Source organism: Lepidochelys kempii, chromosome 2 (assembly GCF_965140265.1).
Source record: "Lepidochelys kempii isolate rLepKem1 chromosome 2, rLepKem1.hap2, whole genome shotgun sequence".
NCBI lineage: Eukaryota > Metazoa > Chordata > Testudines > Cheloniidae > Lepidochelys > Lepidochelys kempii.
Window position 1 is genome coordinate 178,862,552 of NC_133257.1, and position 17,133 is coordinate 178,879,684.

General features: G+C 41.1%; 1 protein-coding gene across 1 annotated transcript in view; it reads right to left on the reverse strand.

The window, feature by feature from the left end:
* The window catches only part of POU6F2 (POU class 6 homeobox 2), a 371,569-nt gene that overhangs the window by 188,638 nt on the left and 165,798 nt on the right, over window positions 1-17,133 (reverse strand). The gene's annotated exons all lie outside the window — the stretch shown is intronic.

Genomic DNA, 17,133 nt, shown 5'->3' on the forward strand with positions numbered 1-17,133 from the left:
ATTTAGACTTACAGAAACTGACAGAAGCTGCTGTCAAAATGGAATATCAGGCTGAAATCTGCAAATAATTTGACACTCTTGTTCTTGCAGATAAAAGCCTTGAACACAAGCAAATCAGCAATTTGTGGGACTGTTTCTCTTCTTCTACTATGACACCACCACCAAAGTGCTAGGGAGAAGGCACCGCAGCCCCAAACATGAATGGATCACTCAACAGACCCTGGGCATCATAGAAACATGACGTGTGGCTCACTTAAACAGGAACAACAAAAACACTGATGCCTCAATGCCTTGAGTAACACAGCTTTAAAGCAGGACCATGAGGTGTTTTGGGCAAATAAGGCTCAATTGATGGAAGTTGCAAGGGCCAGAAATGACTACATTGCTGTCTATAAAGAACTGTGAAACTTAAAAGCTTGTCATAAGAACATAAGAAAAGCCATACTGGGTCAGACCAAAGGTCCATTTAGCCCCGTATCCTCTCTTCTGACAGTAGCCAATGCCAGGTGCCCCAGAGGGAATGAACAGAACAGGTAATCATCAAGTGATCCATCCCCTATCACTCATTCCCAGCTTCTGGCAAACAGAGGCTAGGGAAACCATTCCTGCACATCCTGGCTAATAGCCATTGATAGACCTAGCCTCCATTAATTTACCTAGTTCTTTTTTGAACTCTGTTATAGGCTTGGCCTTCACATCCTCTGGCAAGGAGTTCCACAGGTTGACTGTGCATTGTGTGAAAAAATACTTCCTTTTGTTTGTTTTAAACCTGCTGCCTAATAATTTCATTTGGTGGCGTCTGGTTCTTGTGTTATGAGAAGCAGTAAATAACACTTCCTTATTTACTTTCTCCACACCAGCCATGACTTTATAGACCGCTATCATATCCCCCTTTAGTCGTCTCTTTTCCAAGCTGAAAAGTCCCAGTTTTATTAATCTCTCCTCAAATGGCAGTCATTCCCCATCTCCCTAATCATTTTTGTTGCCCTTTTCTGAACCTTACCCAATTCCAATATATCTTTTTTGAGATGGGGCGACCACATCTGCAAGCAGTATTCAAGATGTGGGCATACCATGGATTTATATAGGATATTTTCTGTCTTATTATTTATCCCTTTCTTAATGATTCCCAACATTCTATTTGCTTTTTTTGACTGTCATTGCACACTGAGTGGATGTTTTCAGAGAACTATCCACAATGACTCAAAGATCTCTTTCTTGAGTGGTAACAGCTAATTTAGACCCCATCATTTTATATATATAGTTGGGATTAGGATTTCCAATGTGCATAATCCCAACTATACATTTAGGTATAGTCAATGGAACACATCCTTGCTTGTCAAAGATGAATGTGGTAACATACTGAATACTGATGCAGAAAGGTAGAATAGATGTACAGAACATTTTCAGGAGCTCATTAACCACCCCATCAGGGCAACGGCACCACAGCTCCAGGAAGATGCAAATAGTTCAGTGACCGCCCCTCCGTATAGAGGATGTCACTGCTGAGGAGGGTCAAAGCACCTATAATCTCAAGATTTGGCTGTGAGGCCAGTATTTATGGTTTAGCGGCCAAGCCGATCAAGCATGGTGGAGCTTCCATCTTGGAGCAGCTGACCCATATTATCAACAAAGTATGGATTCATGAGAAATTACCTAATGACTGGCACTATGGGATTATTGTCCCATTTTGGAAAGGGAAAGGCAATGCTCTGGTGTGTTCCAATCACTGTGACATCACTTTGCTTTTCATTCCAAGCAAGCTGTTCATGCTGGTTCGTCTTGCACATGTTGAGCCCGCTGTAAGGAATCTACATCTACAGCAAACTGAGTTTATGCCTGGCTGATCAACCACAGAACAGACTTTTATAATTAGACAAATTATTGAAAATGCCCAAGAGTTTTGGTGCAAGAAGGATGAGAGGTACATAGCCTTTATTGGTTTAAAATCTGCCTTTGACTCCGTTGTTCATTGCTCACTTTGGCTCTGCTTGTAAGCTGCTCGTGTGCCTGGCAAGCTCCTCAATCTTCTTGTAGAAGTGCCCTGCCAAAGTGAGAGCCGAGTGCACTTAGGTGTTAGTATGCCCAAGCTGAATTCAAGAACAGCATCTGCCAAAGATATGTGGCTGCCCCTGATCTGTTTAACATTTATTGACCAAATGATGGAAACTGTCCACTAGCCTCATACTGGGGTTGGGGGTGGGGTGGGGGGTGGTACTGCATGACTTCTGCATAACAGACCTGGAAGATGCAGAGGACATGGTTATATTCACATGCTCATGAACTAATCTCATCAGTGCCCTGAATATATTTATAGAACTAGCAAGTAAGTTTGGTCTTTAAATCAACTGGAAGAAGACTAAACTGATGTAAGTGGCTGATGGACCTCTACCTCTACCCATCATAGCTGAATTAGTCAGCTCATTTGAATATTTTGGCTCTGTTGTCAACACAAAGGGAGATTGCTTTGCTGACATGAAACACTGAATCAACAACATTACAGGTGTTATGCACGTTTTTGGAAGCCTCTGTGATATCAGCTAAGATGTACATCTATCAAGAACCAGCAGCTTCTGTCCTTTTGTATGTCTCTGAAACCTGGGCCACAGATGTATCTGCACCAGACTGGATGCTTTCAACATGAAACAGCAGCTATGTACTGAAGGCATACAGAAGTTTCATCATGTTACAAATGAGCATGCCAGGTGTCAGACCAACCAGCCTCCAATGTCTTCCCAAGTGACTCAATGCTGGCTCTGGTGGCTTTGCTATCTGCTCTATATGCTAGATTCCATACCAGGCCGCCAGGTTTATGCATTTGATCTCACAAAAGACAGATGCAAAAGACATCGTGGATTGCCTCATACGTGCTGGAGGGATGTCATGGCTTCCAACCTTGCCTGCCTCTGCCTTAATATAGAACAGGCCACAATGTTGGCAGGAGATTAGGCTCTCAGGAAATGGGTGATGCAATGTGTGCACTCTATGCTCCATGAGCAGAATGAATGAATGAATGGTCTACTTGGCCAAACCTCTTCGCTTTAGGCCTTTCCAGATCCTCTACATCTTTACAAACTTTGAATGCATGGTAACAAGAATGATGAACCAACTTCCACATGATACCACTTGTGGGTGAAAACTCCTTAGATTTCACAAGTTATGAGGGTGAGCCCTGATCAGGATTTCAATGGAAGATCTCCAGATAAAAGCCACTGTTTTGAAGGAAACTGTGTTGGGGATTCTGATGGTAAAACTCTCCCTTGTACATTTACTCACCCAATGCTCCAGAATGGTGTTAAAGGGCACTGTACGGCTGTAGGTGATATTTTTTCAGATGAGGTATAAAACTATAGTTTTTAGCTACTTGTGCATATTGAAGATCCCATTATTCTTTTTTCAAAAGCAGGAGTGACAGCTCGGATGACCGAGTCAAATTCTAATTCAGGAAATTAAACTCTGCTTATGTACATTTTCCCTGAAATTTACGTTGAGTATGACATTCTTCTCCATTTCTTCTTCTAAACAAGCCTGCATTGTTGCTGTGCACTGTTAAATAGCTATGTTCCACACTAGAAATGGATACATTTGAATAGTAGGTAAAGTGACTTTTTTATGTTCAGTTTTAAAAGTATGCAATGTGAGAGGTACTATATAAACGTTAGCTGTACTTTCCATAGTTTACTATTCTAGACCAAGGTTGTAATTAGTGTAAGCACTGCTTCACCTAAGTCATAGTTTACAGTCAACATTTCCAATGCAACATTCTGGCAAGATCTAGATTATTTTATGCTGGTCATAAAAAGCAGCTGGTAGTCAAATATTGTAATGATGGTCTGAAGAGGCTTTGAAATCAATACATGAAAAGTTATTGAAATTAGGAAGGCATGATCTATTGTTTTAAAAGCAGAAAAGGAGACACATACATTTTGTTTCACTGGCGCTTGTGATGGGACACCCCCCCTCCTCCGTCCCCCAATTCCACTGCAGCAATCCTAATGAGCATTCCAGCACTCAGATAGTGCCAATTAGGTGCATCTATAGTACATGCTCTAACTGGAGAAGGGGAGCTTAAAAAGACAAAGCTGGCCACAGAGCAGGGGGGGATTTTGCCCAAGAGGAGAGGCTGGTAGCAACTACTAGGGAGCCCAGTAGCCACGAGAGCCCAGTTCAAGGCAGTGACTAGCCGTCCTTTTCCCCCACACCTGTTTACCGCAGACAGACAGTGCAGCTCTGGATGTCTGCTCTCCATCAGCACCCTGTAGCTGGCCCTCAGGAGCAGCACCAGGGACCGGAGGTAATTGGATTAAAAGGACCCAGAGAGTGAGCACCATGCCTGCAGGTAACAGTGAGCTGGCCTAGGGGTAGGGGTTCTGGAGGGAAGCCAGGGGCAAGAGACACAAAGAGATGATGGCCGAGCCTTGGCTGAGAAGCATCAGACTACAAACCTCATTTTCTGGGTAATTTTTCCTTCTAATTCAAACTTCCCTAAATATTGGAGGGTTTTTGTTGTAGTTTTTTTTAAACATGGTTTTTATTTTAGTCAACTTATAAGCAATATTTAGAGGAACACGAGCATAGCAAAAAACGCTAACACCACTGGATATTTCAAGCCTGTGATTTATTTTGCAATGTAATTCAATTATTAAAACCAGCACTTTTATATCTTTCAATTCTGTTATATACCAAATCACAAAAGCCAGATATTTTCTATTAGTGTTTGATAGCATGTGGTTACTGAGGCTATAAAAAAATAAAGGGCACTTACACTTTTAGTATAAAACTATGATTAATTTTTATTAGGATGATACATTTATATATTATAAACAGACAATTTATTTGTAGATTTTTTCCCCCCGCAAGTTTAGTAGTTTGCTTTGGTGCAGAATGCAGAATTGTATATGAGATATTTGAGTGTCTAAAACGATGTATGATAAATGAAGTAGCATGCTACTTATACGCTTATCATGTTCCCTGACTAGCAACAGGTTCAGCAAAGGGCACAGCCAGTAAATGAAATTTTCCACCAGGACAATATATCATCACAAGAAATGTATGCGCTGGAAACTTACAAGCTTGCTCGAGATGCGGACAAGGTGTGAAGTGGTAAAAAATGAAAAGCAGAAACAGCATATAGTAAATTTCAAATTCAGCTATATTTCCATATTGACGGAGCTTGGTGCTTTAACTCTTTAAAGCCCTGCATTTCATAAAAAACAACACACACAAACATACATACAGGTCAGGTTTAACGCTGGGATAAGCTTCCTTCATTAAAGAACTGGCAAATTCCTTTACCAGAGTAACAAGGAAGCAACAACAAACAAAAACAACATAATTGTTTTAAAATTCCTTTCAGAGTTAAAAGAAAAAGCAGTGTTTTTAAATGCATATTTGTTTCTCTCAGTTATAGGTTCTGCTTCAGGAAACCTTTACCATAACTTTTCAACACTCTGAGGACTGCACCAATTAAAAAAAAAAAAAAGCATCTGTATATTTCCCAGTGGAATTCAGTTCACCTACAAAACATGTTTAATAAAAGGAATTTCTGGCATATTACCACTGAATTCTAACATACTCTGTTTTCTTATGGCTAGGTACAGCAAATACTGAGAAGGAACCTCTCAACGTCTTTGGTTTAGCTGAAATTCCTGCTGAAAATACTATGAGAATGTCTGTTCTCATGAGATTTCCTGACTGAAGAGAGTAAGGTGAACTTTGGACAAGCTGCTGAAGTTTTGGATACTAACCTGAATGAAGCCTTCTAACCTTCTTGAGATTACCCACCACTGCACTGTGCAAATTTATGTATGTGCCCTACACAGCAGGGTGAAAATGACTTGCAATTAAATAAGTTTGCCTCAGGCAGTAGCCATACTCAAGTGCTTTGCAAACTGATTTACAAACTGAGGGGCAAGTCTTGCTCCCGCTTCCATTCCCACAGGCTCAGAAAGCCCAATAGGCAATGGATCTGATGCAGTTCCATTGTGTGGGCATTCCAAAGGTTACCATTGCTATTCACCAGTAACACTGAATCAAGCTCAGAGTCAGGGCATAGATGGCAGTAATCCCTCATTACTCCATTACCAACAAAACTAAAACAACCAGTACCTTTCCAATCTGCATCCCCCTCCGCTCAAATTCATTTGCAATTAGAAATAAACTATATTAACAACTCTAAGATGTATTTAATGCTCACTGTCTTCTGTTAATCTCTCCTCTATCTTTTCTTGTGACAGTGCTCTTGTTCCGGTGGGAAAAATTATAGCCACTGCATATCCAATATTGAAATGTCAGCACTGCCACTGATCAGACAATAATGTTGGCCTCCATTGAACACTTGTTATATTTTCAAGCAAGCATTTTTGGGCTTTCTCCCATGCTGCCCCTCATACTTCAGAGAAACTCCCCATAATCATCCACAAAGCTACCTGGTTCTCCTCCTCCAAAACCCTCCTTTACTGTGATGCCTAAATAAAAAACAACAGTTAGGCTGCTAATGCATTGATACCATTGCCTACCATGCTGACCAATATTGTCTCATTGTTTCCATGTATTTCCTCACCCCAATCTGTTGTCTCTTGTTTTATATTTAGATTATAAGATCTTTGAGGTTCTTTTTTATGCCTTTTGTACAGTGCCCAGCACAGTGGGATTATGGTCCATGGCTGGGGCCCTGAGGCACTATGATGAGATTTAAATAATAAGTTGTGGCACAAGCAAAATCAACAGACCCAAAGATGCACATGCACTTGCAACAAAGAGAAATACTTTACTAACCATAAGCCTGAAGTTGCACCAGTTCTGAGCATAGTAAAACCTGAAGTATTAGCTGTCTAAGGGCTTTTAGACACTTACCGGAGGATTGACGCTGTGCCGATTGATGCATTGGCAGTTGATTTAGTGGGTCTAGTGAAGATCCGCTAAATCGAACGCCGATAGCTCTCCCGTCTACGTCGCGTAGTGTGGACCCCGCGGTAAACAGACCTAACCTACGTCGATTTGAGTTACACTATTCACATAACTCAAATTGAGTAGCTGAGGATCAACTTTTCCCTTAATGTAGACAAGGCCTTAGTGCCTTCACAGGGAAAAGATTGATGAGACTTAGCCATACATTTAAACTGGGGAACAAGGACAGACCACCTGGACTCTCAAACCTACAGGGAGAATTATTCTGCCTCACATTCAGCGGGCTCTCTACTGTGCTTTATTCTTCTGTATGACTTTAAGCTTGATCTTTTCCCTCTTTCGGTGGACTCCTGGCCCTACTGAAGTCAAAGGGAATTTTGCTACTGACTTCAAAAGGGCCAGGAATTCACCATCTGTCTTGTAGCTTAGCCTTCACCTTTCCCTCCTCCTGCTCTTTAGCTTTATGCTTAGTCTTTTCCTTTTCTTTTTTCTTTAACTGGACCCTTTCCCTTGATTCTCTTTCCTTCCACACCTTCCAACTTTGAGTAAATTAAGATTTTCCTGACTAGACAGTCTACCCTCTTCTGTGTCATCAAATCTATTAATGGTGGATCCAATTCCGAACAGCTGTCCATGGGCTTATCTTGGATATAAATCTGAGTAGAACTTGGGTCGTTTTCTCTAAAGCTCCAGTTGGGGCCTTGTCCATGAACAATGAGAGACCTGGGTCTGTGGAAAAAAAGTTCCTACTTCTTCACTTCAGCAACAGCAATCGGTAAGGTGTCCAGTGAGATTCATCTTTTTAAAACTGAGAGTAGGACCAAAACAAAGCCTCCAATGGGTCTCCCACCAATGAAATTTTACCTTCTACAAGTTCCAATGTCTTTTGAGTCTTTCAGATTAGTAGATTCAGTCTGCTTGGCTGGTGTGAAAGTTCTATATGTGCTGTGCTTTAAGTTTGCTACTGAATCCATTACTAAGCAATGATTATCATCTTCCATAAGGAGCTCCTCACTAGGATGTGGTGGCAGAACAGGTGGAAGCTCATTCTCAGCACTGACGTGAACAGACACCAACCTCTCTATAGCTATTTTTATGTAGATGTCTCTTTTTTCTGGATCATTTTCTGCATTCCCATGATCAGACATTGAAGTTTTGTAGCCATTTCTGCAATAGACAATTCCTGATTCTTGTACTCTTTTTCAACACAATCTTTAGTACTTTTTTGCTGTACATCATCTCCACCTGCCCTGAATATATGCGTAATGTGGTCCCCCCCGCCCCGCAATTTATGGTATACAGCTTATCAGGTTGAGCACATCTTCCAGGGATGTTACCACATCCACCACACAATATTCCATTCTTTATTTTCCTGTCCCCAAACCTATCTGTTGCTCAGATTTTTTGATTATGTTGGGCTCTTTTCTTGAACCTTTTTACAGTGAAATTTGCATCCTCAGGTGGTTCTTTGACATTCAGTGGGGATTTCTGTTTCCCAATGAAATACACAACAGATAGTTTCTTCATGGTCAGTGGTGGAGAATCCACCAGAACCCTTGGTAAATTGTTCTATCAGGTAATTACTCTCACTATTCAAATTGTATGCCTTGTTACCAATCTGAATTTGTCTAGCTTAAACTTCCAGCCATTGGATCATGTTATATCTTTCTCTGTTAGACCGAAGAGCTCATTATTAAATATGTGTTCCCACGTAGATATTTATAGACTGTGATCAAGTCATCCTTAACCTTCTCTTTGTTAAGATAAATAGATTGAGCTCCTTGAGTCTATCACTATAAGGCAGGTGGTCTAATCCTTAATCATTCTCATAGCTCTTCTGTGGATTTTCTCCAATTTATCAACATCCTTGAACTGTGAGTACCAGAACTGAACACAGTATTCCAGTAGCAGTCGCAACAGTGCCAAATATACAGATAAAATAACCTCTCTACTCATATTTGAGATTTCCTTGTTTATTCATCCAAGGATTGCATTAGCTCTTTTGACCATAGCATCACACTGGAAGCTCATGTTCAGTTAATTATGTACTACGACCCCCAAATCTTTTTCAGAGTCACTGCTTCCCAGTATAAGGTCCTCCATTGTGTAAGTATGCCCTAAATTCTTTGTTCCTAGATGTATACATTTACATTTAACCATTAAAATGCATATTGTTTGCTTGTGCCTAGTTTATTAAGAGATCCAGATAACTCAGAATCAGCAATCTGTTCTCTTATGTCATCTGCAAATTGTATCAGTGATGATTTTATGCTTTCTTCCACGGGGCGGATTAGGTTTTGATGGAGCCCATGGGTCAGAGCAAGTGGGGGCCCCTCCCACCCTTCCACCTGCAGTCTCCCCCACGTTCCTGCCAGGGAGCAGGGTCAGGGCGTGAGGGCTTGCCCCAAGCTGCCTGCCCGGCACTCTACCAGGGAACCAGGTCAGGGCGTGGAGGCTTTCCCCAACCCCACCATTTTTCTGAGGCCCCCCCAATTGACTGGGGCCCCTGGGTACAGGCCCCGTTGGCCCAGTGGCTAATCTGCCACTGTTCTTCCACTAATAACCCAAAAAATTAAAATATTTCCCATAAATTCTAACTTATGTAAGTATAAAATATTATTATTACTTTAAAAAGCATATAATAACTTGGCTTTTACCCCGAATTCCAAAGGCATGGACCTAATTTTTTTTCTGTATTTGTTTATGTTTCCATTTTAGATTTTTTTCCGTCAAATGAGTTGGTCTTGACAAAAAAGTTTGATATTTACCCCTATGTATCTGCAGCGCTGCTAAAATTCATTAGCAGTAGAAATTAAAAAAAAGATGCCAGCACTTCTATGTCATGCATTGGTGCAATTTTTTCTTTTAAAGGTTAAAAACAAAACAAAATACACACCAGAAAGTGAATCAAATTATTTACAAAATAAATTCATAGAATCGTAGAATCATAGAATATCAGGGTTGGAAGGGACCTCAGGAGGTCATCTAGTCCAACCCCCTGCTCAAAGCAGGACCAATCCCCAACTAAATCATCCCAGCCAGGGCTTTGTCAAGCCTGACCTTAAAAACCTCAAAGGAAGGGGATTCCACCACCTCCCTAGGTAAAGCATTCCAGTGCTTCACTACCTTCCTAGTGAAAAAGTTTTTCCTAATATCCAACCTAAACCTCCCCCACTGCAACTTGAGACCATTACTCCTTGTTCTGTCATCTGCTACCACTGAGAACAGTCTAGAGCCAACCTCTTTGGAACCCCCTTTCAGGTAGTTGAAAGCAGCTATCAAATCCCTCCTCATTCTTCTCTTCCACAGACTAAACAATCCCAGTTCCCTCAGCCTCTCCTCATAAGTCATGTGTTCCAGTCCCCTAATAATTTTTGTTGCCCTCCGCTTGATGCTTTCCAATTTTTTCTCATCCTTCTTGTAGTGTGGGGCCCAAAACTGGACACAATACTCCAGATGAGGCCTCACCAATGTCGAATAGAGGGGAACGATCACGTCCCTCGGTCTGCTGGCAATGCCCCTACTTATACATCCCAAAATGCCATTGGCCTTCTTGGCAACAAGGGCACAGTGTTGACTCATATCCAGTTTCTCGTCCACTGTAACCCCTAGGTCCTTTTCTGCAGAACTGCTGCCTAGCCATTCAGTCCCTAGTCTGTAGTGGTGCATGGGATTCTTCCGTCCTAAGTGCAGGACTCTTAAATTCTGTAAGGCAGAGCACAAATGAGCCACCCTAACAGATCTCACTGAATTTACTCTGTAGGCACTAAAGGTTATTCATGTGCCACCTTTTAAAGTCCGTTAAAACTGTAACAGATTTCCCCATCAGTGGCTTTGCTCCCTTCCCCAGTTGGAAATGGCTGCACTGGGAAAGCTGGAGAGTGAGCAGCAGCTGGTGAAGCTTAGAGGGGAGCTGGCTTTATGGAGTCCCCTTTTCTATTTTTGAGGTGACGTCCATGGGAAAGCAGCAGTTGCAGCTGTGCAGGGATCCAGCTTTCTAGTTTCACCTAACTACTTAGAGAGGATGTCTGGGGTAGTCAAATATTGAATGACAAGATCCACAAACTCAATTTTATGATGTTGTTAAAATCTTTGAAAAAAATAAAGCACAGATATTTCTGGCCATGGAGGATACCTGGTCTTCCTCCATCCCATCAAATCAAGGGCAGTGCCCCAATATTCTGAACTCCACTAAACCTTAGTGGTGTCTCTCCTTCACAAACTGGGAGGCTGAAGGACACACAGCTGTCTTCACATTTCCTCTCTCACTCAGTTATCATAATCTTGGTCTGGCTAGAGTTCATCCTTCAAGCCATGCAACTATTGATTTTAATGATAAAAGGACCATGGATCCCGTATACTGTCTTTAGAAGATCGTTAGATTTGGTGTAATGAGTCTTTGGAAATTATAAGATTTAGATACATCTTTTTTCTGAGGTACATTTTTATACTGGTTAGACTGAAAGAGCAGAAAAGTCAAGTGAATCAGGCCCAGCATTCTATACAAAATGAACTTTTCAGCCCTTTACTTCCAGTGCCTGCAAAATGTTAAAGATGAGGATTTAATTAACTCCAGCAGAAATAGATTCCACTTAACTAGGGGCAGGAAGAAACATAATGGAAAAACTGGCTTTCTTGGTTTATTTAAAGCACAGCCTCAAAAGAAAATCCTCTTTTTGCCAACGCTTTCTGTCTGAGGTTACATGTCTTAAGATTAACTTTACAAATCAAGAACTTTATGATGAAATAGATCTCTTAATTCAAATATCTCCAACCACTATTCAGTACTTTGTGGTCTGTGGAGACGTTATCTGATCATACAGTGATGTACTTGTGGTTAGTAAAAATGGGGACCCTAAAGATCATCAGAGCCTAAGTCTCCTCCCAGGGGCCTTTTTAGCCTGCTGACACACACTGCAAATCTACCAAAAATACACTCTCCAGAACAGCAATCATTAACTCATACATAGACACCGGAGAAAGGGTCTTGGGTTAGCAGCTATTAATTAGGATAATTATTCCCAGGGCTACAATTACAAACCACAGGATCCACTTAACATCTATTCTCAAATCTTGTCTTTCTGGAATGCTAATGTTTCTAAAAGGTTCATTTACCACCATTTACTGATTGCATTCACTATGGAATATTGTTTCAGATGGTCAGGACGGAAAGCCAATACCTAATATTGACCTTAACAGTATCCTGTGATTAGAAAGGCTGCTCCCACCATCATTAGCCACATAGTTTTATTGGAAGACATATATGCTGTTTTTGATAGGTTTGTGATATTTCTCCCCTTTCACACAGGCCTACAAAACGAACGTCCTGGAGAAGTAGCAGGGTGTATTTTAAGCTATTTGCTTCAACAATACATTGGCACCAGTGACTAGAATACTACTATCTGGTGCTTAAGAACATTTTAGTTGAAGCTGATAAACATACTGTAGATTTAAAAACTGGATTCTCCAATGTACATTTAGAAAAGAAAGAAAGCAGAGAAATGGTTCAATTATACAAGTCTGACTTTGTTTGGCAAGGACCCAATCCTGCACAATGCTGAGCAACCTCAATTCCCAGATGAATTTGGAAGGAATTCTGGGTGCTCAGCGCTACTCAGAATCAGGCCCTCAAATGTCCTTAAGAGAGAGAAATATATACACTGAAATACAATGCCATTTAAAGGGTCCTCCACTTGTATTCTGTGAGAGGGAACAGTGTGTATTCTATTTTTGACAAGAGTTTGATAGGACAGGCAGCTATTGTGCCGAACAGAAGAAGCTTGGAATAATTACCAGGAAGAGATTCTCTTTTCAAACATATCTCAATAATGCCAAGAATAGAATTTTCACTTGGCCCTAAAGAGTTAAGTCTCCATGTTGGGGAATTAAAGCACCAGTTCAGCAAAGAAGTTAAGCACCTGACTTCCTTGGGTCTTAAAACCACGCTAAAATGTGTTGCTCAATTGAACCCTAAGAGTTTTAAACACTTGCAGCTCTGGAGTATGGTAAATCAGAAGTCAAAAACTCACAACATCTGTCAGACATGGAGACTGCAGACAGAGGAAAAGTCACGAAGTGTAGCATTAAAACCCAGCACCACAATTTCTTTTCCAATCCCAGTCAGCTCATGCCAATGAAACAGGAAGAAGACGTTCCACGATAATAAAGAGAAGAAGTGGTGGGAGCAGGGCCTCGCATTATGATGACATGCTCCTCTTGCTTCGTTCTCCAAGAAGCTGACAACATGAGCAAAAATGGATGTCACACACTTAACATCAGAGTTCAAAGATGGGGGAAGAAAACATACAAACAGCATGATGCATTTTCAGGAGAAACTTTAATTCTGTTCCCTGTTACGACACTGATGAGCAATAGATTAAAATGGAAAACACAAACCCTTCGATATAGGGCAAAAGCTTTACACTGGCCCCACTTGCTACTTTAGGGTACATTTTACAGGCTCTTTCCTGGACATTGCCTCAACTATGCAGAAGTAAGTGGAAGCAGCAGTGTTGCTTTTAAATGTGCTGTTAGATTGTATTTGTGAGCATTTGATGTTCTTCTTTAATAACCTCAAGTAAAAGGCTGAATGAATTCAACAACAGTAGCTGAAAAAAGTGCAATGAGTCATATTATAGGAAAATGGAGAAAAGGATACAGGACTCGCCACTGAACACAATCCTATATTGTAGGCAATCTGTGATAACACCCTTTTCATTTCAGTTCAGTCCCATAAAATTACCACTAACATTACAACTCATGCAGAACACAGATAAATGTAAAAATGTCACAGAATTCTTCCAGATGGGACTTTTAGTTCCACTAGATCACCATCTACTTTTTTACTTGTCTAATATTTCATTACAACCTTCCATAAGTTAATTTTCTTTCCACTGACCATGTAAATCACAAATCAATTTTCATTTAAAATGCCTGACTACAGATTGCTCCTGAAAGCTCAAAGCACATGCTTCAGTGACTTCTCCAACATTCTTAATGCACATTAGAAAAATGTGCGTTTTTAAAAAAAAACTTTTTAAAGGAATTAATTTTACATTAAAGTCTGGCATAAGATCTGAATGGCCCTATTTTTTTTTCCTTTTAAAAAAAGCAGGTGTATTTTTACAGCATGATTTTATCTATAGCTAAATAACTGTCATGACGAAATTAACAGAATGTGTGATCTTCAGCCACAACTGAGGCAACACCATAAATTGCTCTAAATTTGCAGAAAGTATGTTTAACTCCGAACAGTGTTTAAATCATCTGCTGTATTATGGAGTACAAATAAAAAATCTAAGTTGAATGGTTGCGTAACTCATCTCTGGTTTAGAATTCTAAAAGGGCCTTGCATAACTGAAATATAGGACCAAATCTCGCAATCAGTCATACCAAAGTAAATAAGACTTGTGTGTGAGACAAGCAGGATTTGGCCCTTTAAAAATAAACCTATAAGAAATGCTTTTCAGAACTATCCAAGGAGTCTTTTGAAAATAGTATCCGTGAAATTTTATTTACTTGTTTTCATTTAAGTAATAATGCTCCATTCCTGCAAATGTTTGTGCATGTGCTTAAGTTTGCACATGTAAGCACTCCATTGGCTTCCATTTTGACCACTCCAGTTAAGCATGTACCTAAGTGATTGCAGGATCAGGGCTGAAAGAAGAACTATAAGAATTTGAGTGTTTGTATTGCCCTTTTCTCAGGGCTACATTTTAGCTTTCTACTGCTGGCAATCCACATGCCATGGTATCTAAATGTATTTTCAAAACACCTATCACCATGGTACCTAAGCACCAAACCTTCAAGTGAAGGACAAACAAAATAATAGAACAGTTTGGTGTCTTGGGAGGTGGGTCACTGGCTTCCCTAGAACACACTGGAATTATAATGATGTCTACACACTCAGAGACATGCAACTGAAGCATCATCCTGCATTGCTAAGGGTCTATCCACACTTCGAGCTGGGGGTTCAGTTCCCAACTTGAGGAGATGGACCTGCACTAGCTCTGATGAACCTAGTGCATTAAAGATAGAGCTGTGGTGGTGTGAGCTCCTGCTGCCATGGCTACACTATGTTTAGCATGCTAGCTTGTCTCCTCAAGGTGGGACTCACACCCCCAGTTCTAAGTGCAAACATACCCTCAGTCAGTTGGAGGTCTGAAGCACAAGAGAGGAGATACATGTGTTCCCCAAGTCCCCTAACTGGATCTGGTTCCCTCCGTGAACAGCCCCTTCCCTGCCCTCTGCTATTGCTCACTTTCTCCCATCCTCTTTCCACCTGCGACTGCCACATTTTTTTCTCCCCCTCAGCTCTGGGTTGCATCTCCATCTCCACCATTCATCTCCCTGCTGTTTCGCACCACTCCGTCTGCACTACTGGCAGCAGAGTACAAACTGACTTGAATCCCAACTTCTTCAAGCACGCTGACATTGGCATTCTAGCTCAGGGGTGATGGGAGGGCGTCACTTTAAATAAGGGTGAGTGCTTGTGACAATCTAAAGTACAAGTTCCATGGGGCTTTTTCTCATAATGTAGTGTGCCAGTGGGGTGAGGAAAAGCCTCCTGAGCACTCTCAGTGAGTGTCCTCTCACTGAACAACTTCTGGGTTTCACTCAGACTGCTGACCAAATCCTGAGGTCTTTAACTCAGTCTTTACCCAAGAAAGCTCCCACCGACGTCAACGTGCATAGCACTCAAGTGCTGAACTCAATGGGAGTTGTCTGCCTCAGTGAAAACTGAGTTAAAGGCCCCAGGATTTGGCTCCGTAATTGCATATCACAGATGTAATTTGGAACTGGTTGTTTTCTTGTAGTCATTCTCAACAATTACTTAAGGTACAAAAAGAGGCAGAGCTTTGTCACATTGCCTACTTTAGGCCAAACAGAAAACTGAAAAAGAAGCTACTTACAATACTGAAGTCTCCAAAGGGATTTACAGTAAGGATTACATTTTCAGTGACTTTTGAATGGTTATGTACAGTCAACCTTCCAGTCCTCTAATGGGCCTATGAATTGGTATGGGCATCCAGCCAATCAAAGTGCATGACCGCTAATCAGACAGAAATATGGTGACTTGCTTGTGAGTTGGTTGGTTGGTTGGTTGGCTGGCTGGCTGGCTGCCCCCCCCCACCCCTTTTTTTTTTTTTAAACACTAGCAACCCGTTTGGGTTTTTTAGCTGGCTGGCTAAGGGGATGAGGGCTGTGTTTCCTTGCTTTCTTTTTCTTTTCTTTAAAGCTTATCTTTGGAACCTTCCTTATGTTTCCTTTAATGCTCCTCTTTGTTCACAGAGCAGGAGACTGGCAGATGCAAAAAAGATGCATGTTGCAACAACTGATAAGGAACCTGAGGCAGCTAAACAGGAACTCCAGCAGCGGTCGGCAGGAAAATAAGTGGGGTACCTTCATTTGGGGGATCTGCTACTCCATTACACTGCTCTGTGAGCTCCGTGAAATGATTTTGCAGGATGAATTGGTTGGCTAAAAGCTCCCTGAGGAGGGTCTTAGCTGTGGTTCAGCAGGCAGGGTGAAGGAGGCTCAGAGTCTGAGTTGGGATATTAAAAAAAAAAAAGAAAAAAGCTTAGAACGCACAAGGAACTAACACTGACATTTACTAAAACAAATATGTTTTTCTCTGAATAAACAAATTAAAATAATTAAAAGGCGGCTGAATATTTTCTCCATGGATGCTTAGTAAAGATTTGTGCTGTGTTGTATTTTTGTATACAGAAATAGTGGATTGCAGTTGTTCCCATGAGAAATTGAACTTTCACACTGGATACAGTTAGACAGGAACATGAGTATGAAGGACGAGGTATGCAACAGCCCGGACAGGCTTAACTCCTGAACTCATCATTTTAAAAATGAGCCTCTCTCTCTCTATCCAGGAAAGGCTACTCTTCCAAGCTATAAATTCTCCTTGCAAGGCGAATATTTCTGAACTACCGACATTTTCCTGAGCCCACAGTGCTCATGGATGAAGAAAGTGTGCGAGATATGAAGTGTAGATAGTCCAGAGCTCCACTGTGAATCAGATCCTAAATGGTATAGGTCAAAAGAGTTCAGGCACCCAAGCTCATATTTAAACATCTAAATATAGATTTGCACACCTATCTTTATGCTAGCCAGTTTGAACACTAAAACATCACATTCCAACCTCCACTGCTAAAAACAAAGCCACCAAGTTCAATTAAGCTCTGGAAATGTTAGTGGTAGATTGTTGTT